We start from the raw sequence: 27,321 nt of genomic DNA on the forward strand, positions 1-27,321 counted from the left end.
GTACTGTATTTCAGCCTAGTACTGAGTACTGTGTTTCTGAGCACTGTGTTTCAGCCTAGTATTGAGTACTGTGTTTCAGCCTAGTACTGAGTACTGTGTTCCAGCCTACTACTGAGTACTGTGTTTCAGCCTAATACTGAGTACTGTGTTTCAGCCTAATACTGAGTAATGTGTTTCAGCCTAGTACCGAATACTGTTTCAGACTAGTACTGAGTACTGAGTTTCAGCCTAGTACTGAGTAATGTGTTTGAGCCTAGTACTGAGTACTGTGTTTCAGCCTAGTACTGAGTAATGTGTTTCAGTCTAATACTGAGTACTGTGTTTCAGCCTAGTACTGAGTAATGTGTTTCAGCCTAGTACTGAGTACTGTGCTTCAGCCTAGTACTGAGCAATGTGTTTCAGCCTAGTACTGAGTAATGTGTTTCAGCCTAGTACTGAGTACTGTGCTTCAGCCTAGTACTGAGTAATGTGTTTCAACCTAGTACTGAGTAATGTGTTTCAGCCTAATACTGAGTACTGTGTTCCAGCCTAGTACTGAGTACTGTGTTTCAGCCTAGTACTCAGTACTGTGCTTCAGCCTAGTACTGAGTTCTGTGTTTCAGCCTAGTACTGAGTACTGTTTCAGCCTAGTACTGAGTACTGTTTCAGCCTAGTACTGAGTACTGTGTTTCAGCCTAGTACTGAATACTGTGTTTCAGCCTAGTACTGAGTACTCTGTTTCAGCCTAGTACTGAGTACTGTGTTTCAGCCTAGAACTGAGTACTGTGTTTCAGCCTAGTACTGAGTACCGTGTTTCAGCCTAGTACTGAGTACTGTGTTTCAGCCTAGTACTGAGTACTGTGTTTCAGCCTAGTACTGAGTACTGTGTTTCAACCTAGTACTGAGAACTGTGTTTCAGCCTAGTACTGAGTACTGTGTTTCAGCCTAGTACTGAGTACTGTGTTTCAGCCTAGTACTGAGTACTGTGTTTCAGCCTAGTGCTGAGTACTGTGTTTCAGCCTAGTACTGAGTACTGTGTTTCAGCCTAGTACTGAGTACTGTGTTTCAGCCTAGTACTGAGTACTGTGTTTCAGCCTAGTACTGAGTACTGTGTTTCAGCTTAGTACTGAGTACTGTGTTTCAGCCTAGTACTGAGTACTGTGTTTCAGCCTAGTACTGAGTAATGTGTTTCAGCCTATTACTGAGTACTGCGTTTCAGCCTAGTACTGAGTACTGTGTTTCAGCCTAGTACTGAGTACTGTGTTTCAGCCTAGTACTGAGTAATGTGTTTCAGCCTAGTACTGAGTACTGCGTTTCAGCCTAGTACTGAGTACTGTGTTTCAGCCTAGTACTGAGTACTGTGTTTCAACCTTGTACTGAGTACTGTGTTTCAGCCTAGTATTGAGTACTGTGTTTTAGCCTAGTACTGAGTACTGTGTTTCACCCTAGTACTGAGTACTGTGTTTCAGCCTAGTACTGAATACTGTGTTTCAGCCTAGTACTGAGTACTGTGTTTCAGCCTAGTACTGAGTACTGTGTTTCAGCCTAGTACTGAGTACTGTGTTTCAGCCTAGTACTGAGTACTGCGTTTCAGCCTAGTACTGAGTACTGTGTTTCAGCCTAGTACTGAGTACTGTGTTTCAGCTTAATACTTAGTACTGTGTTTCAGCCTAGTACTGAGTACTGCGTTTTAGCGTAGTACTGAGTACTGTGTTTCAGCCTAGTACTGAGTAATGTGTTTCAGCCTAGTACTGAGTACTGTGTTTCAGCCTAGTACAGAGTAATGTGTTTCAGCCTAGTACTGAGTAATGTGTTTCAGCCTAATACTGAGTACTGTGTTTTAGCCTAGTACTGAGTAATGTGTTTCAGCTTAGTACTGAGTAATGTGTTTCAGCCTAGTACTGAGTAGTGTGTTTCAGCCTAGTACTGGGTAATGTGTTTCAGCCTAGTACTGAGTAATGTGTTTCAGCCTAGTACTAAGTAATGCGTTTCAGCCTAGTACTGAATACTGTGTTTCAGCCTACTACTGAGTACTGTGTTTCTGAGCACTGTGTTTCAGCCTAGTATTGAGTACTGTGTTTCAGCCTAGTACTGAGTACTGTGTTCCAGCCTACTACTGAGTACTGTGTTTCAGCCTAGTACTGAGTACTGTGTTTCAGCCTAGTACTGAGTACTGCGTTTCACCCTAGTACTGAGTACTGTGTTCCAACCTACTACTGAGTACTGTGTTTCAGCCTAGTACTGAGTACTGTGTTCCAGAATAGTACTGAGTACTGCGTTTCAGTCTAGTACTGAGTACTGTGTTTCAGCCTAGTACTGAGTAATGTGTTTCAGCCTAGTACTGAGTAATGTGTTTCAGCCTAGTACTGAGTATTGTGTTTCAGCATAGTACTGAGTAATGTGTTTCAGCCTAGTACTAAGTAATGTGTTTCAGCCTAGTACTGAGTAATGTGTTTCAGCCTAATACTGAGTAATGCGCTTCAGCCTAGTACTGAGTACTGTATTTCAGCCTAGTACTGAGTACTGTGTTTCTGAGCACTGTGTTTCAGCCTAGTATTGAGTACTGTGTTTCAGCCTAGTACTGAGTACTGTGTTCCAGCCTACTACTGAGTACTGTGTTTCAGCCTAATACTGAGTACTGTGTTTCAGCCTAATACTGAGTAATGTGTTTCAGCCTAGTACCGAATACTGTTTCAGCCTAGTACTGAGTACTGAGTTTCAGCCTAGTATTGAGTAATGTGTTTGAGCCTAGTACTGAGTACTGTGTTTCAGCCTAGTACTGAGTAATGTGTTTCAGCCTAATACTGAGTACTGTGTTTCAGCCTAGTACTGAGTAATGTGTTTCAGCCTAGTACTGAGTACTGTGCTTCAGCCTAGTACTGAGCAATGTGTTTCAGCCTAGTACTGAGTAATGTGTTTCAGCCTAGTACTGAGTACTGTGCTTCAGCCTAGTACTGAGTAATGTGTTTCAACCTAGTACTGAGTAATGTGTTTCAGCGTAATACTGAGTACTGTGTTCCAGCCTAGTACTGAGTACTGTGTTTCAGCCTAGTACTCAGTACTGTGCTTCAGCCTAGTACTGAGTTCTGTGTTTCAGCCTAGTACTGAGTACTGTTTCAGCCTAGTACTGAGTACTGTTTCAGCCTAGTACTGAGTACTGTGTTTAAGCCTAGTACTGAGTACTGTGTTTCAGCCTAGTACTGAATACTGTGTTTCAGCCTAGAACTGAGTACTGTGTTTCAGCCTAGTACTAAGTACTGTGTTTCAGCCTAGAACTGAGTACTGTGTTTCAGCCTAGTACTGAGTACTGTGTTTCAGCTTAGTACTGAGTACTGTGTTTCAGCCTAGTACTGAGTACTGTGTTTCAGCCTAGTACTGAGTACTGTGTTTCAACCTAGTACTGAGAACTGTGTTTCAGCCTAGTACTGAGTACTGTGTTTCAGCCTAGTACTGAGTACTGTGTTTCAGCCTAGTACTGAGTACTGTGTTTCAGCCTAGTACTGAGTACTGTGTTTCAGCCTAGTACTGAGTACTGTGTTTCAGCCTAGTACTGAGTACTGTGTTTCAGCCTAGTACTGAGTACTGTGTTTCAGCGTAGTACTGAGTACTGTGTTTCGGCCTAATACTGAGTACTGTGTTTCAGCCTAGTACTGAGTACTGTGTTTCAGCCTAGTACTGAGTACTGTGTTTCAGCCTAGTACTGAGTACTGTGTTTCAGCCTAGTACTGAGTACTGTGTTTCAGCCTAGTACTGAGTACTGTGTTTCAGCCTAGTACTGAGTACTGTGTTTCAGCCTAGTACTGAGTACTGTGTTTCAGCCTAGTACTGAGTACTGTGTTTCAGCCTAGTACTGAGAACTGTGTTTCAGCCTAGTACTGAGTACAGTGTTTCAGCCTAGTACTGAGTACTGTGTTTCAGCTTAGTACTGAGTACTGCGTTTCAGCCTAGTACTGAGTACTGTGTTTCAGCCCAGTACTGAGTAATGTGTTTCAGCCTAGTACTGAGTACTGTGTTTCAGCGTAGTACTGAGTACTGTGTTTCAGCCTAGTACTGAGTACTGTGTTTCAGCCTAGTACTGAGTACTGTGTTTCAACCTAGTACTGAGTACTGTTTCAGCCTAGTACTGAGTACTGTGTTTCAGCCTAGTACTGAGTACTGTGTTTCAGCCTAGAACTGAGTACTGTGTTTCAGCCTAGTACTGAGTACTGTGTTTCAGCCTAGAACTGAGTACTGTGTTTCAGCCTAGAACTGAGTACTGTGTTTCAGCCTAGTACTGAGTACTGTGTTTCAGTCTAGTACTGAGTACTGTGTTTCAGCCTAGTACTGAGTACTGTGTTTCAGCCTAGTACTGAGTACTGTGTTTCAGTCTAGTACTGAGTACTGTGTTTCAGCCTAGTACTGAGTACTGTGTTTCAGCCTAGTACTGAGTACTGTGTTTCAGCCTAGTACTGAGTACTGTGTTTCAGCCTAGTACTGAGTACTGTGTTTCTGCCTAGTACTGAGTACTGTGTTTCAGCCTAGTACTGAGTACTGTGTTTAAGTACTGAGTACTGTGTTTCAGTACTGAGTACTGTGTTTCAGCTAGTACTGAGTACTGTGTTTAAGCCTAGTACTAAGTACTGTGTTTCAGCCTAGTACTGAATACTGTGTTTCAGCCTAGTACTGAGTACTGTGTTTCAGCCTAGTACTGAGTACTGTGTTTCAGCCTAGAACTGAGTACTGTGTTTCAGCCTAGTACTGAGTACTGTGTTTCAGCCTAGTACTGAGTACTGTGTTTCAGCCTAGTACTGAGTACTGTGTTTCAGCCTAGTACTGAGTACTGTGTTTCAACCTAGTACTGAGTACTGTGTTTCAGCCTAGTACTGAGTACTGTGTTTCAGCCTAGTACTGAGTACTGTGTTTCAGCCTAGTACTGAGTACTGTGTTTCAGCCTAGTACTGAGTATTGTGTTTCAGCCTAGTACTGAGTACTGTGTTTCAGCCTAGTACTGAGTACTGTGTTTCAGCCTAGTACTGAGTACTGTGTTTCAGCCTAGTACTGAGTACTGTGTTTCAGCCTAGTACTGAGTACTGTGTTTCGGCCTAATACTGAGTACTGTGTTTCAGCCTAGTACTGAGTACTGTGTTTCAGCCTAGTACTGAGTACTGTGTTTCAGCCTAGTACTGAGTACTGTGTTTCAGCCTAGTACTGAGTACTGTGTTTCAGCCTAGTACTGAGTACTGTGTTTCAGCCTAGTACTGAGTACTGTGTTTCAGCCTAGTACTGAGTACTGTGTTTCAGCCTAGTACTGAGTACTGTGTTTCAGCCTAGTACTGAGTACTGTGTTTCAGCTTAGTACTGAGTACTGTGTTTCAGCCTAGTACTGAGTACTGTGTTTCAGCCTAGTACTGAGTAATGTGTTTCAGCCTAGTACTGAGTACTGCGTTTCAGCCTAGTACTGAGTACTGTGTTTCAGCCTAGTACTGAGTACTGTGTTTCAGCCTAGTACTGAGTAATGTGTTTCAGCCTAGTACTGAGTACTGCGTTTCAGCCTAGTACTGAGTACTGTGTTTCAGCATAGTACTGAGTACTGTGTTTCAGCCTAGTACTGAGTACTGTGTTTCAACCTAGTACTGAGTACTGTGTTTCAGCCTAGTACTGAGTACTGTGTTTTAGCCTAGTACTGAGTACTGTGTTTCAGCCTAGTACTGAGTACTGTGTTTCAGCCTAGTACTGAATACTGTGTTTCAGCCTAGTACTGAGTACTGTGTTTCAGCCTAGTACTGAGTACTTTGTTTCAGCCTAGTACTGAGTACTGTGTTTCAGCCTAGTACTGAGTACTGCGTTTCAGCCTAGTACTGAGTACTGTGTTTCAGCCTAGTACTGAGTACTGTGTTTCAGCTTAATACTTAGTACTGTGTTTCAGCCTAGTACTGAGTACTGCGTTTTAGCGTAGTACTGAGTACTGTGTTTCAGCCTAGTACTGAGTAATGTGTTTCAGCCTAGTACTGAGTACTGTGTTTCAGCCTAGTACTGAGTAATGTGTTTCAGCCTAGTATTGAGTAATGTGTTTCAGCCTAATACTGAGTACTGTGTTTCAGCCTAGTACTGAGTAATGTGTTTCAGCCTAGTACTGAGTAATGTGTTTCAGCCTAGTACTGAGTAGTGTGTTTCAGCCTAGTACTGAGTAATGTGTTTCAGCCTAGTACTGAGTAATGTGTTTCAGCCTAGTACTAAGTAATGCGTTTCAGCCTAGTAGTGAATACTGTGTTTAAGCCTAGTACTGAGTACTGTGTTTCTGAGCACTGTGTTTCAGCCTAGTATTGAGTACTGTGTTTCAGCCTAGTACTGAGTACTGTGTTCCAGCCTACTACTGAGTACTGTGTTTCAGCCTAGTACTGAGTACTGTGTTTCAGCCTAGTACTGAGTACTGCGTTTCACCCTAGTACTGAGTACTGTGTTCCAACCTACTACTGAGTGTTGTGTTTCAGCCTAGTACTGAGTACTGTGTTCCAGCCTAGTACTGAGTACTGCGTTTCAGTCTAGTACTGAGTACTGTGTTTCAGCCTAGTACTGAGTAATGTGTTTCAGCCTAGTACTGAGTAATGTGTTTCAGCCTAGTACTGAGTATTGTGTTTCAGCATAGTACTGAGTAATGTGTTTCAGCCTAGTACTAAGTAATGTGTTTCAGCCTAGTACTGAGTAATGTGTTTCAGCCTAGTACTGAGTAATGCGCTTCAGCCTTGTACTGAGTACTGTATTTCAGCCTAGTACTGAGTACTGTGTTTCTGAGCACTGTGTTTCAGCCTAGTATTGAGTACTGTGTTTCAGCCTAGTACTGAGTACTGTGTTCCAGCCTACTACTGAGTACTGTGTTTCAGCCTAATACTGAGTACTGTGTTTCAGCCTAATACTGAGTAATGTGTTTCAGCCTAGTACCGAATACTGTTTCAGCCTAGTACTGAGTACTGAGTTTCAGCCTAGTACTGAGTAATGTGTTTGAGCCTAGTACTGAGTACTGTGTTTCAGCCTAGTACTGAGTAATGTGTTTCAGCCTAATACTGAGTACTGTGTTTCAGCCTAGTACTGAGTAATGTGTTTCAGCCTAGTACTGAGTACTGTGCTTCAGCCTAGTACTGAGCAATGTGTTTCAGCCTAGTACTGAGTAATGTGTTTCAGCCTAGTACTGAGTACTGTGCTTCAGCCTAGTACTGAGTAATGTGTTTCAACCTAGTACTGAGTAATGTGTTTCAGCCTAATACTGAGTACTGTGTTCCAGCCTAGTACTGAGTACTGTGTTTCAGCCTAGTACTCAGTACTGTGCTTCAGCCTAGTACTGAGTTCTGTGTTTCAGCCTAGTACTGAGTACTGTTTCAGCCTAGTACTGAGTACTGTTTCAGCCTAGTACTGAGTACTGTGTTTCAGCCTAGTACTGAGCACTGTGTTTCAGCTTATTACTGAGTATTGTGTTTCAACGTACTACCGAGTACTGTTTCAGCCTACTACTGAGTACTATTTCAGCCTACTACTGAGTACTGTTTCAGCTTACTACTGAGTACTGTTTCAGCCTACTACTAAGTACTGTTTCAGCCTACTACTGAGTACTGTTTCAGCCTACTTCTGAGTACTGTTTCAGCCTACTACTGAGTACTGTTTCAGCCTACTACTGAGTACTATGTTTCAGCCTACTACTGTGTACAGTAAATTTCAGCTTACTACTAAGTACTGTTTCAGCCTACTGCTGAGTACTGTGTTTCAGCCTACTACTGTGTACGGTATACTTCAGCCTACTACTAAGTACTGTTTCAGCCTACTGCTGAGTACTGTGTTTCAGCCTACTACTGTGTACGGTATACTTTAGCCTACTACTAAGTACTGTTTCAGCCTACCACTGTGTATAGTATATTTCAGGATGCTACTAATTACTGTTTCAGCCTACTACTGAGTAATGTATTTCAGCCTACTACTGTGTACAGTATATTTCAGCCTACTACCTGGAGAGAGTTCCGGGGGTCAACGCCCCCGCTGCCCCGTCTGTGACCAGGCCTCCTGGTGGATCAGAGCCTGATCAACCAGGCTGTTACTGCTGGCTGAACGCAAACCAACGTACGAGCCACAGCCCGGCTGGTCATGTATCGACTATAGGTGTTTGTCCAGTGCCAGCTTGAAGACTGCCAGGGGTCTATTGGTAATCCCCCTTATGTATGCTGGGAGGCAGTTGAACAGTCTCGGGCCCCTGACACTTATTGTATGGTCTCTTAACGTGCTAGTGACACCCCTGCTTTTCATTGGGGGGATGTTGCATTGTCTGCCAAGTCTTTTGCTTTCGTTGTGAGCGATTTTCGTGTGCAAGTTCGGTACTAGTCCCTCTCGGATTTTCCAGGTGTATATAATCATGTATCTCTCCCGCCTGCGTTCCAGGGAATACAGGTTCAGGAACTTCAAGCGCTCCCAGTAACTGAGGTGTTTTATCTCCGTTATGCGCGCCGTGAAGGTTCTCTGTACATTTTCTAGGTCAGCAATTTCACCTGCCTTGAAAGGTGCTGTTAGTGTGCAGCAATATTCTAGCCTAGATAGAACAAGTGACCTGAAGAGTGTCATCATGGGATTGGCATCCCTAGTTTTGAAGGTTCTCATTATCCATCCTGTCATTTTTCTAGCAGCTGCGATTGATACAGTGTTATGGTCCTTGAAGGTGAGAACCTCCGACATGATCACTCCCAGGTCTTTGACGTTGGTGTTTCGCTCTATTTTGTGGCCAGAATTTGTTTTGTACTCTGATGAAGATTTAATTTCCTCGTGTTTACCATATCTGAGTAATTGAAATTTCTCATCGTTGAACTTCATATTGTTTTCTGCAGCTCACTGAAAGATTTGGTTGATGTCCGCCTGGAGCCTTGCAGTGTCTGCAATGGAAGACACTGTCATGCAGATTCGGGTGTCATCTGCAAAGGAAGACACGGTGCTGTGGCTGACATCCTTGTCTATGTCATATATGAGGATGAGGAACAAGATGGGAGCGAGTACTGTGCCTTGTGGAACAGAGCTTTTTACCGTAGCTGCCTCGGACTTTACTCTGTTGACTACTACTCTTTGTGTTCTGTTAGTGAGGAAATTATAGATCCATCGACTAACTTTTCCTGTTATTCCTTTAGCACGCATTTTGTGCGCTATTACGCCATGGTCACACTTGTCGAAGGCTTTTGCAAAGTCTGTATATATTACATCTGCATTCCTTTTGTCTTCTAGTGCATCTAGGACCTTGTCGTAGTGATCCAATAGTAGAGACAGACAGGTGCGACCTGTTCTAAACCCATGTTGCCCTGGGTTGTGTAATTGATGGGTTTCTAGCTGGGTGGCGATCTTGCTTCTTAGGACCCTTTCAAAGATTTTTATATGGGATGTTAGTGCTATCGGTCTGTAGTTCTTTGCTGTTGCTTTACTGCACCCTTTGTGGAGTGGGGCTATGTCTGTTGTTTTTAGTAACTGTGGGACGACCCCCGTGTCCATGCTCCCTCTCCATAGGATGGTAAAAGCTCGTGATAGGGGCTTCTTGCAGTTCTTGATGAACATGGAGTTCCATGAGTCTGGCCCTGGGGCAGAGTGCATGGGCATGTCATTTATCGCCTGTTAGAAGTCATTTGGCGTCAGGATAACATCAGATAGACTTGTGTTAACCAAATTCTGTGGCTCTCTCATAAAAAATTCATTTTGATCTTCGACTCTCAGTCTGGTTAGCGGCTTGCTAAAAACTGAGTCACATTGGGACTTGAGTAGCTCACTCATTTCCTTGCTGTCATCTGCGTAGGACCCATCTTGTTTAAGTAGGGGCCCAATACTGGACGTTGTTCTCGACATTTATTTGGCATAGGAAAAGAAATACTTTGGATTTCTTTCTCACCCTAATGCTGAGTACTGTGTTTCAGCCTACTACTGTGTACAGTATATTTCAGCCTATTACCAAGTACTTTTCAGCCTACTGCTGAGTACTATTTCGGCCTACTACTAAGTACTGTTTCAGCCTACTACTGAGTAGTTTCAGCCTACTACTGAGTACAGTTTCAGCCTACTACTGAGTACTGTGTTTCAGCCTACTACTGTGTACAGTATATTTCAGCCAACTGCTGAGTACTGTTTCAGCCTACTACTAAGTACTTTTCAGCCTACTAGTGAGTACTGTTTCAGCCTACTATTGAGTACTGTTTCAGCCTACTACTGAGTACTATGTTTCAGCCTACTACTGTGTACAGTATATTTCAGCCAACTGCTGAGTACTCTTTCAGCCTACTACTAAGTACTTTTCAGCCTACTACTAAGTACTGTTTCAGCCTACTACTGAGTACTGTTTCAGCCTACTATTGAGTAATGTTTCAGCCTACTACTGAGTACTGTTTCAGCCTACTACTGAGTACTGTGTTTCAGCCTACTACTGTGTACAATATATTTCAGCCTACTGTTGAGTACTGTTTCAGCCTACTACTGAGTACTGTGTTTCAGCCTACTACTGTGTACAGTATATTTCAGCCTACTACTAAGTACTTTTTCAGCCTACTACTGTGTACAGTATATTCCAGCCTACTACTATGTACTGTTTCAGCCTACTACTGAGTACTGTTTCAGCCTACTACTAAGTACTGTTTCAGCCTACTACTGAGTACTGTGTTTCAGCCTACTACTGTGTACAGTATATTCCAGCCTACTACTAAGTACTGTTTCAGCCTACTACTAAGTACTGTTTCAGCCTACTACTAAGTACTGTTTCAGCCTACTACTGAGTACTGTTTCAGCCTACTACTGAGTACTGTGTTTCAGACTACTACTGTGTACAGTATATTTCAGCCTACTACTAAGTACTGTTTCAGCCTACTACTAAGTACTGTTTCAGCCTACTAATAAGTACTGTTTCAGCCTACTACTAATTACTGTTTCAGCCTACTACTAAGTACTGTTTCAGCCAACTACTAAGTACTGTTTCAGCCTACTACTGAGTACTGTTTCAGCCTACTACTAAGTACTGTTTCAGCCTACTACTAAGTACTGTTTCAGCCTACTACTAAGTACTGTTTCAGCCTACTGCTGAGTACTGTGTTTCAGCCTACTACTAAGTACTGTTTCAGCCAACTACTAAGTACTGTTTCAGCCTACTACTAAGTACTGTTTCAGCCTACTGCTGAGTACTGTTTCAGCCTACTGCTGAGTACTGTGTTTCAGCCTACTGCTGAGTACTGTTTCAGCCTACTGCTGAGTACTGTGTTTCAGCCTACTGCTGAGTACTGTTTCAGCCTACTGCTGAGTACTGTGTTTCAGCCTACTGCTGAGTACTGTTTCAGCCTACCAGAAAGATCATCAGGTCATGTGACCTGCCTTGTGACACGTGACTCACCTTAACTCATAAAACCTACCTTAAGTCATGTGACCTTTCTTATGTCATGTGACCTGCCTTAGGTCACGTGACCTTTCTTATGTCATGTGACCTGCCTTAGGTCACGTGACCTTTCTTATGTCATGTGACCTGCCTTAGGTCACGTGACCTTTCTTATGTCATGTGACCTGCCTTAGGTCACGTGACCTTTCTTATGTCATGTGACCTGCCTTAGGTCACGTGACCTTTCTTATGTCATGTGACCTGCATTTCTATATAAACTTCACCATCTGCTCAATTTTAAATTTGCTGAAGATGGCCTCAGTCTGATACCGAAATATGCTATATGCTCATGTTATTTTTTTTAATTAATGTTACATTACATTATTTTTTAGATTTTCCCACCGAAGAGATTAGTTTATTGTGCACACCATATTGTGCACACCATATTGTGCACACCATATTGTGCACACCATATCCATCCTGGGGACGGTAGCGGAAGAGCGTATGGATACACAAAAGACCCAGGAACTAGGCCTCAAAAGGGTTAACAGGTGTACATCTGGATTTATATCTACAATTCACTTATCTGTTATAAGCAAATTTGGGAAATACACAACACACATTCGTAAACGTAAAATAGTATTAATTTTATATTCGTGAAGGAGCTGTTAAACCTGTGAAGATCGTAGTGCTGGAGGGTATATGAGGTAATATTTCTTGTTACAAGGAAGACGGGGATAGCTTTGAGTCCCTGGATCAAGAGCACTTTACCAGCATTAAGGCACTCCTCTCTGAGCCTTATACAGATAAAAATACATGATGACAGACTCAGTTTGAGACTCACCTCCGAACATGAGGAAAAAGAGTATCTTGATGGGGATAAACTCTTTCTTGATGAGGTCTTTCCACACCCGATATATCCACTCCGGCCGACTCATGTTACTGAAACTCCACATCCTCCACTTCTCTTGCCAAGGTATACACACTCAGAGCTCTTTATATCTCAGTATATATACACTTACAGGTGTGCACACAGCTCTGTGTATATAAGTGTATGTGCACCCACCGCTATATATATATATCTCAGGATATTTATATATACACTAAGGGGATACTTCAGTTTCTATCTTAAGGGTCAAAGTACCCTGGATAGTGCTTAGGTGTTCTGGCTGAGACAAACACTAGCACACAGTCGTAACCTCAGCCACTGCTCACTGAAGGAAGACGGTCCTCAACACCTGTGAAAAAGACACAACCTCTGTTAATAGTCTTACTGTAAAAGAGATTAATCATTATTTAGGGACCAAATAAGAATAAAAGTAAAACATAAATTGAAAATAAATGCATGTTAAAGCGTTAAATTTATATTAAGTAAAGTAAGTGGTGGAGAATCTTTATTACCATACTCAGACATCTAAGTCACGTTGGGAACAAGTTACAAATGTTAAATTAACTGGATGACCAGTCAGGCTTCCTGGAACTTCATGAGATGATTGTGAGTGTTGTGTTGCAGGAGTTAGATAGATCGTCACTTTAGCAAGTGTATTTAAGTACACCCATACGTTAGTTTATGGAGTCACTTAAGGCTACTAACCTGCTGTATAAGCAGGCCTCACTTATACAGCAAGTCAGGTTCTGGGCTACTGCTGTAAAGTGAAAATCACTGTAAAAGCCTGATAACATGTTTATACTATCATATATTATGTGAGCAATGGAGCTAGGCCTAAAAAATACATATACAGTACGCACATTACTTACCTTTAAAATTTTTCGTCCTTAGCTTATAGTTAGTGGTAAATATATTTATTCAAGGAGAACTGAATTAATAATGTGTAAAACTGAAAACCACTGCATTAATGAAACACCGTACAGCGAAATTCTGTAAAACAAAATGTTCCAACCCCTGAATGGGTTGCAGTATATATAATGTGTATTATGATTAAGAATATGTATATATATAATTATTACCTTTTCATATAATTTTATATTGCTTATATTTGCGATAATAGCTAAATCGTAAATGTATTGCTTTATATTATTATTATTTGACTTAGCTAAATTTTGTGAGGTAGGATGTAACATATGTGCTCAGTTCAAGTCTTGATTGTCTAACTACTGTAATTATCGCTTGTGGCTCGTTAGACTGCCGGCTTCTGTTTCTGAGCTGCAGCTGTCCACGGAGCTATCACGTGATCGAGGGGAGGGGGGAGGGTGTCCTCACCTCGCCTGAAGTATTCAGTCTGGTCTAGACTCGCTGGGTGGTTGGACGTATTCCAGACAAAGTGCCTAAATCTCCCTTATAGGCCCTTGTTGGAAGATCGTCTCTTGTCTCATTATTGTTAGTTCTGGAGACTGTTCACAGAACACTGTATAGACTTAGTGATTTTCGACGTTGTACTGAGGTTGTCTCTCATAGACACTCTGAGTAACTCAGGTCCTGAGCTGTAGCTTCTGACCTAACTTGTACTGGTATCTGTGTATTATCACAGTCGGGGATTTTCTTATGCTGAACTTAGATTCAGTAGTATGGGAGTTTTGTGACTTTTGTGGAGGATCTGCTGATGGTCCCTACTTAGTGTCATTATATTATCTCCTTGTTCCTGATTCTGTGTCGCAGTTGCTTGTTATATTGCTATTGGGCTTAGCATTCTTTTTGTTGTTCAAGCAGACTGTTCTGACTGCCAGTTGGTCAAGAAGTTAGTTTATTTGAGGACTTTGTCAGTCACTTGTTTAAGTCTATTCGAGTCATGAGACATAGCGAACTACTTAGAGCACTTACACACATACACAAACTTACTTGTACATATTTTTTATATCTTATTAAATGTTAATGTACCAGACGGTACTTAAGACTTATAAATGTTATATGTGCTTTCAGCACAATACTACTGTATACGAGAGAAGTGATTATTCTTATTTTGTTGATTACTGTGATTAATTTAATTTGATATACGCCTAGACAACTTAATAAATTTATTAAATTTTATTTTATCTAGTTAGTAGCCTACCAGTTGTAATCCTGAAACACTATTGAATCATACTGAATTCTAATGGATAATTGGGCAAGGATACTGACTAATTGTTACGAAAACCCAGTAACAGGCTGGATGCTAGAAGGGCAGTCCTTTCTAGTATTCACTGGAGATCTCTAAGCTTTTAGAATCGCGTTTTTTTGTAACACAGAACTCACTACAAGAAGACTGGCAAGGTTTCCCAAGTGACGCTCTGCATCACTCGACCGCAAATGCCTCAAAAGCTGGCATCCTGATAGTGCATCATTGATATAAAAATCACTTGTGGGGTCAGACCATACAGGAGGAGATTGAAATATTTTGAAACCATGCTTTAGGGTCACTGATATGCCCGGGCTAGGAAGAAACATGGCTTGTAAACAAGGCTGCCCAGCTTCTGAGGCGTCTGTGGCCAAGTGGTGTAAAGCGTCACTTGGGGAACCTTGCCAGTTTCCCTGTAGTGGGATCGAATGATAACTATGATCTTTCTTTGTATATACCCACTTGTTTCTGCATGGTGCATTGATATATATTTTACCCAGCCTAATGGTGAGCGAAAATTCACGACGCTCTAAACCACTGGACCATCCAATCCTACCAAGATCACGCACCCACCAGAGCTAGATGTTGTACCGTGATCCGAGGACATACGATGGTGTGGCTGCCTCAGAGCTAATTTCATTCTACTCCCCATTTGGTGTACCAGCATCCACAAGCAGTATATATAGTATTGGAACCAATATATATATATATATATATATATATATATATATATATATATATATATATATATATATATATATATATATATATATATAACAGTATTTAGATAAGGCTAAAGAGGTCTTTGTGGCATTTATGGATTTGGAAAAGGCATATGACAGGGTGGATAGGGGGGCAATGTGGCAGATGTTGCAAGTGTATGGTGTAGGAGGTAGGTTACTGAAAGCAGTGAAGAGTTTTTACGAGGATAGTGAGGCTCAAGTTAGAGTATGTAGGAAAGAGGGAAATTTTTTTCCCAGTAAAAGTAGGCCTTAGACAAGGATGTGTGATGTCACCGTGGTTGTTTAATATATTTATAGATGGGGTTGTAAGAGAAGTAAATGCGAGGGTCTTGGCAAGAGGCGTGGAGTTAAAAGATAAAGAATCACACACAAAGTGGGAGTTGTCACAGCTGCTCTTTGCTGATGACACTGTGCTCTTGGGAGATTCTGAAGAGAAGCTGCAGAGATTGGTGGATGAATTTGGTAGGGTGTGCAAAAGAAGAAAATTAAAGGTGAATACAGGAAAGAGTAAGGTTATGAGGATAACAAAAAGATTAGGTGATGAAAGATTGAATATCAGATTGGAGGGAGAGAGTATGGAGGAGGTGAACGTATTCAGATATTTGGGAGTGGACGTGTCAGCGGATGTGTCTATGAAAGATGAGGTGAATCATAGAATTGATGAGGGAAAAAGAGTGGTGCACTTAGGAGTCTGTGGAGACAAAGAACCTTGTCCTTGGAGGCAAAGAGGGGAATGTATGAGAGTATAGTTTTACCAACGCTCTTATATGGGTGTGAAGCATGGGTGATGAATGTTGCAGCGAGGAGAAGGCTGGAGGCAGTGGAGATGTCATGTCTGAGGGCAATGTGTGGTGTGAATATAATGCAGAGAATTCGTAGTTTGGAAGTTAGGAGGAGGTGCGGGATTACCAAAACTGTTGTCCAGAGGGCTGAGGAAGGGTTGTTGAGGTGGTTCGGACATGTAGAGAGAATGGAGCGAAACAGAATGACTTCAAGAGTGTATCAGTCTGTAGTGGAAGGAAGGCGGGGTAGGGGTCGGCCTAGGAAGGGTTGGAGGGAGGGGGTAAAGGAGGTTTTGTGTGCGAGGGGCTTGGACTTCCAGCAGGCATGCGTGAGCGTGTTTGATAGGAGTGAATGGAGACAAATGGTTTTTAATACTTGACGTGCTGTTGGAGTGTGAGCAAAGTAACATTTATGAAGGGATTCAGGGAAACCGGCAGGCCGGACTTGAGTCCTGGAGATGGGAAGTACAGTGCCTGCACTCTGAAGGAGGGGTGTTAATGTTGCAATTTAAAAACTGTAGTGTAAAGCACCCTTCTGGCAAGACAGTGATGGAGTGAATGATGGTGAAAGTTTTTCTTTTTTGGGCCACCCTGCCTTGGTGGGAATCGGCCAGTGTGATAATAAAAAAAAAAATATATATATATATATATATATATATATATATATATATATATATATATATATATATATATATATATATATATATATATATATATATATATGAACTTCGTTTTAAAGTCTATGGAAAACCAACCAACCAAAACGATCTTCTCCACTTCTACTCTCACCACGACACCAAAACTAAACGTGGTGTAATTATAGGCTTCTTCCTGCGCGCACTCAGAATCTGCAGTAATGAGTTCCTTGAGGAAGAATGCACTATAATTGAACAAGTATTTTCTAAACTCCACTATCCTCGTCACTTTATCAGAGACTGCAGACGGCGGGCATTAAACATCTTCAACACACCCAGAGAAGACACTGCCGAGAAGAGATACATAGTCCTCCCCACCAACTCCATTGCCATTCCAACATCTTTTCCAATACATCATTCCAAGTATCTACCTCCACTACCACGACCATCAAGGACATCACCAGTAGTAGACAGGACAAGCCTCCATCCTCTGCAGGGGTATACATAATTCCTTGTAATGACTGCAACAAATTATACGTGGGCGAAACATCAAGAGGCCTCCAAACACGTATTTCAGAACACCAATACGCAAGCAGGACTGACGATACACGGAATACCTGTGTTCAACATCGCAATTCACACAACCATTTAATTAACTACAGAAACTCAAGACTTATCGCCACAGAAGACAACACTCAATACCGAAGAATCCTGGAATCATCGCTTATCTCTATAACCAACAATTTCAACCAGAACAACGGCTTCTATAACATAGCTGAACCACTTGCCAAGAAACTTCTTCATCGCTATCCCACATAAGAACATAGAACACTGCAGAAGGTCTGCTCACAACTTGTCCAATACCTCTTCCATGCTATCCAAGACTAAACCCCACCCGGTAGATCATCAGATACAGCATTCTCCACTTGACCTCAACATTCTGAACCTGACTATAAATACTAACGTACCTTCCACCCCAGGTAGATCTGTTTGTGACTTGAAAAAGCCCACTGTGTGGGCGAAACGTTGTCAATAAAGGATCACATTAAACTGCATATGTGTTTATGTTTCCATTGTGTCGGTATTTTATACCATTTATTTTCAGTTGTTGTTGTTGTTGTAATGTACAGTACAGTGCTTCAAATAATTCCTGTTTTGTCGCGACTCACGAGATATATTACTGGCAGACGCTTGATGGCTGTTATGGCTGACACTCACCCCCCACCGTCACGTGAAGTTAATAATGGCTGTGCAGGAAAGCGGTTGCTTCTTACGGAGCCTCTGATACGAGGCCAAAGGCACAACTAAACAGGTCTTTATGTGACATAAATCCGTGTCAGGTGATTTATTTCTGACAAATTAAATAAAAAAACAATAACAGCCTAGCGACAGGTTCCCCTACCGGCACTAATGTAGACCCCCAACACCGCCCAATAAAAGCAGTAATAATGCTACTTCAAAATAAGTCTGTTAGCCCCCCTAGTAACCAAATAGTCACAACTAAGCTCCTTCAATACAGAAATTTTGATCCCGCATCTTCACTGGCTATATATTTCGAATTCGTTTCTGTGAGAAACATTGTTGTAGAACTCACGAAGATGAACATCAAAATGGTATACAATACCGACAGGTTGTTAGGTAAGACACATATGCAACAGTTAGACAACTTTATTCCGAATAAAGTTGTCTAACTGTTGCATATGTGTCTTACCTAACAGAACTCACGAAATTCCCACCTTCGCCCGGAGCCTGTCTGTAGTAGAACACTACTTTCCGATTTGCAAACGCGAAACAGTAATTTCAGGACACTTTATATAACAGTCACACGGCAGCGTTTCTCAACGTTAAACTATACGGGTAATTGAAAAATTTCCCGCAATCCGTTCCACGCCGAAACGGGTACTTCAAGTCTAGTTCTTTGCCTCGTAAAATGAAAGTAGCGAGAGGTCAGAGACAGCGCAAAAACATTCCTCCAGGAGAAACTATGGAACATCCAATCCTCCAATTTTTTTTTTTTATCGTACAATAGAAGATACACTCTCAGGATATTACAATACCCCCGGTACTGTTAGACGGTTGTTCTCGCTTAATTATACCTAAATATACATTTATATATTTTAACCTACCCAAATCTTGCCTAACCGAGAATAACGAATTTTAAATTTATTGTAATATTTCGAGCGCGTAGTAATGAACTCAGGGCAATGTGGCAAAAAACATACGTTGAAGTTAGAGAACAGACTGCCTGGGGGAGCCAGTGAAAGATCTAACACATAGAGTTGGGTTTCAAAGATTGGAAGATCTAGGCTTATGTAGCAGTGAAAGGTATTTGCTGCACCAGAGACCAGCATTGTGCTCCTGACTACCATACGTAAATAACCAGCGTTTAGGAAATTGAAACTTATGATGACTTTCAGGTCTGACCTGGACCATTTACTGGTCACACAGAGAAGTGCAAAAGGAAGGGAGCCAGAGCATATACGATAGGGAGTGGGGGACTGGAGAAGTAAAACTGGAGTAGTAGTAATGTAGTAGAAGAAGAGGTAGCCAGTAGTAGTAGTAGTTGTAGTAGTAGTAGTAGTAGTAGTAGTAGTAGCAGTAGTAGTAGTAGTAGTAGTAGTAGTAGCAATAGTAGCAATAGTAGTACCAGTGCTACAGTGATAGCAGTGGTAGTGAAAAAAAGGAGCAGACAGTAGAGTGTTAGCAAAGAAATAGTAGCAGTAATAGTGGAGGTAGTCTAAGGAACACGAGAGAAGCACTGTTATATTGTGTACCCCAGTGTTATCCCTGGAAGCAGCAGCACATTACAGGATTACTTCGGTCACGTTGTTATTACTATATTCGCGGAGAAGCGCTAAAATCCGGACGTGTTATACACCGCCTGGGAAGTGAGAGGTAATTAGGCTTGATCTAAGGGATTGGTCACTCCAATTCCTTGGATAAGAGCCCATCCTGAAAGGCCTCATAACAATATGCTAGGTAAAATGCGTCATTATTATTGTGGCAACGTTTCGCTCTCCAGCTTTGTCAAGCTCTTGCAGCACGAAACGTTGTCACAATAAAAACGTCACATTAGAATAAAAATAATACGGAGGTAAAAATGGGACTTGATCTGACCCCTCGAGTAAGTAGTTATCTGTTAGAAAGAAAAATAGTTATTTAACGGATTATGATCTCTTTGTAAAGTAATTAATTTAATTAGTTGATACAAGAGTAAGAATTTGTAGATGAATGGTTCAGAAAACCGACATGAACACCGACTGAACACATCGACTCAAGGTTGAGGGACTGATTACCTCATTCTCCTCCTGTTCTTCAAGTTTCTCCTACGTATGGACTGATGAAGCCACTGTGTGGCGAAACGTTTCCTCAATAAAGATACCCAAGAGTTGCACATGTGTCTAATTTATCAAGAGTAAGAATATAACGTCAAGACTTCACATAACATCAACGGTGAATTATAATTTTATTATTATAATCATGAGGGAGCGCTAAACCCGTAGGATTAGACAGTGTCTGTGGGGGGGGATGGAAGGTATTCAGGCTCAATTCAGGGAACTGGAGTACAGATCCAATTCCTTAGATCAAGAGCCTCTCACCAGGCATCAACAGTGAAATGATTGGCAATTTCCTATTTGATTTTGATGTATCTATATACGAAAGAATTCAATTTTTGACCGCACTTTACATTTCATATGATTAAAATCTCCACACAAACTGAATTACCAAAGGAACTTTTAAGTCTTATCACGAAAGTTAAAAAAACGTTGATCTCAGTCTTACGGATCTTGAGAGTAAGACACATGTGCAACACCTGGGTATCTTTATTGTAGACGTTTCGCCATCCAGTGGCTTTATCAATACAAATTCCAGGACATAACTTGAAGACAGTAGAACTATGTACAGAAGATGAGGTAATCAGTCCCTCAAACTAGGAGTAGGTGCGAACAGCACCATAGTCGTGGAGATTCTGAAGCAGAAGAAAGAATCCTGGCGCTTATATAGTAACGTCAGGTGAAGCAGACGAGGGCAAATTCACTGGTGGGCGGGATTCCCCAGTGGAAGTAGGTCCTTCCCAAAGAGATGGGTTAGTTGTAGTAGTAGTCGTAGTTGTGAAGGTTATGTACGACTACTACTACAACTAACCCATCTCTTTGGGAAGGACCTACTTCCACTGGGGAATCCCGCCCACCAGTGAATTTGCCCTCGTCTGCTTCACCTGACGTTACTATATAAGCGCCAGGATTCTTTCTTCTGCTTCAGAATCTCCACGACTATGGTGCTGTTCGCACCTACTCCTAGTTTGAGGGACTGATTACCTCATCTTCTGTACATAGTTCTACTGTCTTCAAGTTATGTCCTGGAATTTGTATTGATAAAGCCACTGGATGGCGAAACGTCTACAATAAAGATACCCAGGTGTTGCACATGTGTCTTACTCTCATCTTGTCGGTATTATATACCTTTCGTACACAACTTACGGATCTTGTTACTTTCTCAAAAACATTTTGTTTAACTTATTTAGACGGTCACTGGATCTGATGGTTTGTATCTACGCTATTCCTATTTCTTCTATGTTATTTCCTATTCATTTTCTGGTAAAAGTTTTTACTCCAATCTGAATTTAATGCCGAATATAATCCATAAATATAGTCAGCATACAATTTACTTGCGCCTACTTGTTGTCAAACATTTCCAAATGCAAAAGTAATTTGGATTTTCCTTTAAATTACTGTTGACAGATTGTTCAGTGTGTGACATGTGATGTTGGTTCACCGAGTGTTCATTAGTCTCCCACCCAGGAAATACCCAACGAATCAACTTATGAAATAGCTTAATTAAGCCTTTATTATACCCACGTTCCGCACAAAAAGAACTTTACAAGATTATGACTTTCTGAATTAATCAAGTCATAATATGAAAGATTTCCCTCGAAGGACTCGTCATCACTAAATAATTTACAAGATATTACATTTACAGTGGAGGTGACCAGACTCAGTGGAGGTGACCAGACTCAGTGGAGGTGACCAGACTGGGTGGGTCATTGGGCTAATCCGTTGGGGGACGGCAATATAAACACAAATGCAGTATAATGTGATCCTTTATTGACTACGTTTCGCCCACACAGTGGGCTTTTTCAAGTCACAAACAGAACTGAGTTCTGTTTGTGACTTGAAAAAGCCCACTGTGTGGGCGAAACGTAGTCAATAAAGGATCACATTATACTGCATTTGTGTTTATATTGCCATTGTGTCGGTATTTTATACCATTTATTTCCACCGTTGGGGGACATGGACCTGCTCCGCATGGGTCAGTAGGCCTGTTGCAGTGTTCCTTTTTTCTTATGTTCTTATGTTCTTACCAAAGGCTTACGTTGTTTTACGTCTTTAAATCCAGCCGTCGTCTGCATAATTATGGCATATACTTATTAATGTTGAACTATCATGGTAATCACATATTTATATTACATAATATTCATGGGAATGAGTTAAACTAGTAAGTGTGATGAATTATTATTGTCACAAGAAAGCGCAAAACTCAACTGGGTCTTCTGCGCTAAACTAGAAGCTAAGTGCTAAGATACGGGTTATAGAATTCTAAAATATATATCATTTTATGCCTAGGGAACGGGAGGTAAATCAGATCCGATTCCTTATATTAAGAACCCTTCACCAACTTCAGACCATTGCAACAACAACTTCAGACTAATGCAACAGCAACTTTGGGTCATTGCAACAACAACTTCAGATCATTTCAACAACTTTAGACCATTGCAACAACTTCAAACCACTGCAACAGCAGAGATATACACTTCTAGAAGTGTATATCTCCGTCCCACCTTAAGTTTTTGTTATGAACATTATATACACAACAATGCGTGACAACCCTGACCTATGTGACTTTTTCAAGGGTAGAGGACGACCAGTCTACCTGACACCCGTCACAGGATGGTTTACCTGTCACACTCCTTCAGACAGGAGGATTTTTTTTTTCAATCGGACTCCATCACACTCGATGTTTTTTCTCTGGTATAAGCAATCACACAGATGGTTTTCAAGTTACACTCCATCACACATTATGGTTCCTTGTCATTCTCCATCACACAGTAAGACTTTTCTGTCATACTCCATCCCATAGGATGTTTTCTCTGTCATATTCCATCCCAGAAGATGGGTTTCATGTCATAATGCATTACGTAGGATAATTTTCCAATCAAACTCCTTCACTGGATGGTTTTCCTGTCATACTCCATCAGTGGATTATTTTCCTGTCATACTCCATCAATTGATGCTTTTCCTGTCATACTTCATCAATTGATAATTTTCCTGTCATACTCCATCAATTGATAATTTTCCTGTCATGCTCCATCAATTGATGATTTTCCTGTCATATTCCATCAATTGACGATTTTCCTGTCATACTCCATCAATTGATGATTTTCCTGTCATACTCCATCAATTGATGATTTTCCTGTCATACTCCATCAATTGATGATTTTCCTGTCATACTCCATCAATTGATAATTTTCCTGTCATACTCCATCAATTGATAATTTTCCTGTCATACTCCATCAATTGATAATTTTCCTGTCATGCTCCATCAATTGATGATTTTCCTGTCATACTCCATCAATTGATGATTTTCCTGTCATACTCCATCAATTGATGATTTTCCTGTCATACTCCATCAATTGATGATTTTCCTGTCATACTCCATCAATTGATGATTTTCCTGTCATACTCCATCAATTGATGATTTTCCTGTCATACTCCATCAATTGATGATTTTCCTGTCATACTCCATCAATTGATGATTTTCCTGTCATACTCCATCAATTGATGATTTTCCTGTCATACTCCATCAATTGATGATTTTCCTGTCATACTCCATCAATTGATGATTTTCCTGTCATACTCCATCAATTGATAATTTTCCTGTCATACTCCATCAATTGATAATTTTCCTGTCATGCTCCATCAATTGATGATTTTCCTGTCATACTCCATCAATTGATGATTTTCCTGTCATACTCCATCAATTGATGATTTTCCTGTCATACTCCATCAATTGATGATTTTCCTGTCATACTCCATCAATTGATGATTTTCCTGTCATACTCCATCAATTGATGATTTTCCTGTCATACTCCATCAATTGATGTCTTTCCTGTCATGCTCCATCAATGGATGATTTTCCTGCCATACTCCGTCAATGGATGATTTTTTTGTCATACTCCGTCAATGGACGATTTTCCTGCCATACTCTGTCAATGGATGATTTTCCTGCCATACTCTGTCAATGGATGATTTTCCTGCCATACTCTGTCAATGGATGATTTTCCTGCCATACTCTGTCAATGGATGATTTTCCTGCCATACTCTGTCAATGGATGATTTTCCTGCCATACTCTGTCAATGGATGATTTTCCTGCCATACTCCGTCAATGGATGATTTTGCTGCCATACTCTGTCAATGGATGATTTTCCTGCCATACTCCATCAATGGATGATTTTCTTGTCATACTCCACCAATGGACGATTTTCCTGCCATACTCCGTCAATGGATGATTTTCCTGTCATACTCCGTCAATGGATGATTTTCCTGCCATACTCTGTCAATGGATGATTTTCCTGCCATACTCCGTCAATGGATGATTTTCCCGCCATACTCTGTCAATGGATGATTTTCCTGCCATACTCTGTCAATGGATGATTTTCCTGCCATACTCTGTCAATGGATGATTTTTCTGCCATACTCTGTCAATGGATGATTTTCCTGCCATACTCTGTCAATGGATGATTTTCCTGCCATACTCTGTCAATGGATGATTTTCCTGCCATACTCTGTCAATGGATGATTTTTCTGCCATACTCTGTCAATGGATGATTTTCCTGCCATACTCTGTCAATGGATGATTTTCCTGCCATACTCTGTCAATTGATGATTTTCCTGCCATACTCCGTCAATGGATGATTTTCCTGCCATACTCCGTCAATGGATGACTTTCCTGCCATACTCTGTCAATGGATGATTTTCCTGCCATACTCTGTCAATGGATGATTTTCCTGCCATACTCTGTCAATGGACGATTTTCCTGCCATACTCCGTCAATGGATGATTTTCCTGCCATACTCTGTCAATGGACGATTTTCCTGCCATACTCTGTCAATGGATGATTTTCATGCCATACTCTGTCAATGGATGATTTTCCTGCCATACTCCTTTAATGGATGATTTTCCTGCCATACTCTGTCAATGGATGATTTTTCTGCCATACTCTGTCAATGGACGATTTTCCTGCCATACTCTGTCAATGGATGATTTTCCTGCCATACTCTGTCAATGGACGATTTTCCTGCCATACTCTGTCAATGGACGATTTTCCTGCCATACTCTGTCAATGGATGATTTTCCTGCCATACTCTGTCAATGGACGATTTTCCTGCCATACTCCGTCAATGGATGATTTTCCTGCCATACTCCGTCAATGGATGATTTTCCTGCCATACTCTGTCAATGGATGATTTTCCTGCCATACTCTGTCAATGGATGATTTTCCTGCCATACTCTGTCAATGGATGATTTTCCTGCCATACTCCATCAATGGATGATTTTCCTGCCATACTCTGTCAATGGATGATTTTCCTGTCATACTCTGTCAATGGATGATTTTCATGCCATACTCTGTCAATGGATGATTTTCCTGCCATACTCCGTCAATGGATGATTTTCCTGCCATACTCTGTCAATGGACGATTTTCCTGCCATACTCCGTCAATGGATGATTTTCCTGCCATACTCTGTCAATGGACGATTTTCCTGCCATACTCTGTCAATGGATGATTTTCCTGCCATACTCCCTCAATGGATGATTTTCTTGCCATACTCTGTCAATGGATGATTTTCCTGCCATACTCCGTCAATGGATGATTTTCCTGCCATACTCTGTCAATGGATGATTTTCCTGCCATACTCTGACAATGGATGATTTTTCTGCCATACTCTGTCAATGGATAATTTTCCTGCCATACTCCGTCAATGCATGATTTTCCTGCCATACTCTGTCAATGGATGATTTTCCTGCCATACTCTGTCAATGGACGATTTTCGTACCATACTCTGTCAATGGATGATTTTCCTGTCATACTCCGTCAATGGATGATTTTCCTTCCATACTCCGTCAATGCATGATTTTTCTGCCATACTCTGTCAATGGATGATTTTCCTGCCATACTCTGTCAATGGACGATTTTCGTACCATACTCTGTCAATGGATAATTTTCCTGTCATACTCTGTCAATGGATGATTTTCCTTTCATACTCCGTTAATGGATGATTTTCCTGCTATACTCCGTCAATGGATGATTTTCCTGCCATACTCTGTCAATGGATGATTTTCCCGTCATACTCTGTCAATGGATGATTTTCCTGCCATACTCCGTCAATGGATGATTTTCCTGCCATACTCTGTCAATGGATGATTTTCCTGCCATAATCTGCCAATGGATGATTTTCCTGCCCTTCTCTGTCAATGGATAATTTTCCTGCCATACTCCATCAATGGATAATTTTCCTGCCATACTCCATCAATGGATAATTTTCCTACCATACTCCATCAATGGATAATTTTCCTGCCATACTCCATCAATGGATAATTTTCCTACCATACTCCATCAATGGATAATTTTCCTGCCATACTCCATCAATGGATAATTTTCCTACCATACTCCATCAATGGATAATTTTCCTGCCATACTCCATCAATGGATAATTTTCCTACCATACTCCATCAATGGATAATTTTCCTGCCATACTCCATCAATGGATAATTTTCCTGCCATACTCCATCAATGGATAATTTTCCTACCATACTCCATCAATGGATAATTTTCCTGCCATACTCCACCACTTATGATTTTTTTTCTCATATTTAATACCAGAGGATTCTTTCCCTGTCATACTTAACCACAAAACAGCTTTGCAGTTTTATTCCACCATACAGGAGACTTTCCCGTCATTTTTCATCACAGAATGACTTTACTCTCATACTATATATCACACTGGATGAATTTCCTGTCGTGAACCATCTTATAGAATGAGTTCTCATTCATTTTCCATCACACACGAAGATTTTTCCTGTCATGGTCCGTCACACTGGATGGTTTTTTCCTGTCATATTCCACTAAACATGATGATTTACAAGTCATGGTCAATCAAATAGGACTTTTTTCTCTGTAATACTCATCTCAAACAATTATTTTTGTGCTATTCGCCCTCAAACATCATGATTAGCTTGGTTTTCTTGTTACATCCCATACAAGACGGTTTTTTGGTATTCCATCCTGTAGGATGGTTTCCCCTGGAGTTTTTTCAGTATTTTTCCATCATACAGGATGGTTTTCCTTCATATTCCATCACAGAAGACAGTTTTCCTGTCATACTCCATCACATAAGGTAGTTTTCCTGTAATATTTCGTCACCAAGGCAGGTTTCCTTGTCATAGTTCATTACTCAGGATTGTGTTGAGATACAGACAATCAGTTATGTGGAATCCTATACTGACGGCGTGTGGCCCACACTGAGGGTCGTATCAAGTCACCAGCAGATAACCTTGGTAAGAGGAGGTCAGCAATATAAATGGTGAGTAGTGGTGTGGTGAAGAGCAAATTAAGTGAAAAAAACAAACCATAGTACGGGCGGGGTTAGAACCCATGACAGGCGAGTCGTAAAACTCCAGGCTAGCACGTAAGCCACTAGGCCAGATGGTTACAATAAGATTCTTTC

The 27,321-nt window shown here is 41.1% G+C and overlaps 1 protein-coding gene and 1 long non-coding RNA gene across 2 annotated transcripts in view; both read right to left on the reverse strand.

Moving 5' to 3' along the window:
- The window catches only part of LOC128703827 (major facilitator superfamily domain-containing protein 6), a gene marked incomplete at its 3' end in the record, with an annotated part of 347,143 nt that overhangs the window by 102,046 nt on the left and 217,776 nt on the right, over positions 1-27,321 (reverse strand).
- The window catches only part of LOC138855260 (uncharacterized), a 102,730-nt gene that overhangs the window by 57,274 nt on the left and 18,135 nt on the right, over positions 1-27,321 (reverse strand). Inside the window, exon 2 of the long non-coding RNA XR_011394452.1 lies at positions 12,168-12,561. This is a non-coding gene — a long non-coding RNA (uncharacterized lncRNA). The remainder of the gene's footprint in view (positions 1-12,167; positions 12,562-27,321) is intronic.

This window comes from Cherax quadricarinatus, chromosome 87, assembly GCF_038502225.1.
Source record: "Cherax quadricarinatus isolate ZL_2023a chromosome 87, ASM3850222v1, whole genome shotgun sequence".
In the NCBI taxonomy this organism is placed as follows: Eukaryota; Metazoa; Arthropoda; class Malacostraca; order Decapoda; family Parastacidae; genus Cherax; species Cherax quadricarinatus.